Genomic DNA, 1845 nt, shown 5'->3' on the forward strand with positions numbered 1-1845 from the left:
TCCAAAGTGTGCGCAAATTTTCAAGAGTTTTTGAGTATGTTAAGGACCCCAAAAGCCCCCACAACTTTGACGAAAAATTTGAATACTAAACCTTAAATAGCCAACTTCCTGTTGGGCGGAGCCTATGATATGCAATACAAAAGTTGTTTGGATTGATGAGATTTATATGTGTACCGAGTTTCATACGTCTACGAGCAAGAATGTATGATATATGGCCCTCCATATTCCAGGGGGCGCTGTAGAGCCCCTGTGCCACGCCCGTGTATCAGTCTCTGCCCGGCCCTAATGGCCGCAGGTTCCAATCTGTGTGCCAATTTTCAAGACTTTTTAAGCACGTTAAGGGCCCCAAAAGCCCCCGAGACGTTGGAAAAAAAAAATAATAAAAAAAATAATAATAATAAATATAGCTGCAAGCAGCGATGGCGGGCTCAAGCCACCAATGCCATCGCCACCCCGGTGGCATCAGGTAAACTGTGCCCAGCGGGCACATGCATTCACAATATCCCTCTGGCAGTGAGGTTTTAAAGGATATGGCAGTTAAAGGGTTAATCCGAATCATATAGACTTTAAAATCACATTCACAGAACAATATATATATATATATATATATATATATATATATATATATATATATTTTTTTTTTTTTTTTTTTTTTTTTTTTAGTAACACTTTACAATAAGATTTCATTTATAAACATTATGTTAACATGAACAATATTTATATAGCATTCATTCATGTCAGTTAATATTCCAAACTTAAACATTAAAACATTGATTTATTGTGATTTTTTTCCAAGCACATTTTACCAATTCCAAACCATATCAATTTTAATAACTACCATTATTTTGTATTTAATCATTTATGAGTGCTATACAATAGTCCAGGAAAGCTGGAAGAGGAAAACTCCTTATATTCATGTGCAGAATTATTAGGCATGTTTTCTTTTACAGATGAAATGCGCTAAAAAAGAGTTTTAAATCAAACTGTTTTAACTCAAAGTCGAAAATTATGAAATACCCATGAGAAATATGAAACACAAATGCAATACAGAAATGGATAAGTTAAGACTTGACCATTGTACAAAAATGCTGACTGGGTCATGAGGTCAGAAAAGAAGAAGAAAAAAAACAGGTCAAGAAGAACTGACAAAAAGAATTGCAAAATAATTAGGAATTAATGTGAAGATTAATTTTTAGTCAATTCTGCAAGACAGACTTTCAGGAAAGGAGGTGGAATAAAAATGAGTTCCTAAATCTTAATTCCGGAGTCTGGAAGATATATTCCTCAAACCATCGGACAAGAGGAGGTGGTGCTGGTCCTTCACGAGTCACTCCAATCTGTTCATAAAGCCTATATATAAAGTCTTAATATATAGTATTTCACAATACTTCATGATTTTCTGATTAAATCATTTTTTGGAATCTTTGATTTCTCAGAACCTGACACATTGTAATTCTGAGACTCCAGGAAAGTGGCAGTTCTGTAAAATGTTGGCACTGGAGACTAAATGCTCCCTGATAGTTTCACACCTAATTCACTTAACACACACACACACACACACACACACACACACACACACACACACACACACACACACACACACACACACATTACCCACAGTGACAGAGGGACAGAGTGACATCAGATGTATGATAGTTTTTTAATTTTCTGTCATCCATATAGTGTTGTATAGTCATGAAACTATGCATATTTCCTCAGAATGACTTGTCTTCTATGTGTACATTTTTTTTGAAGCGTTTAGAAGCTGCACTTAAAAAAATAAAATAAATTTACTGGTTACTTTTTTACTGTTATTTCAAAAAATCACCACGACAAAACCATTCA

The sequence above is a fragment of the Carassius auratus genome, unplaced genomic scaffold, assembly GCF_003368295.1.
Source record: "Carassius auratus strain Wakin unplaced genomic scaffold, ASM336829v1 scaf_tig00214178, whole genome shotgun sequence".
In the NCBI taxonomy this organism is placed as follows: Eukaryota; Metazoa; Chordata; class Actinopteri; order Cypriniformes; family Cyprinidae; genus Carassius; species Carassius auratus.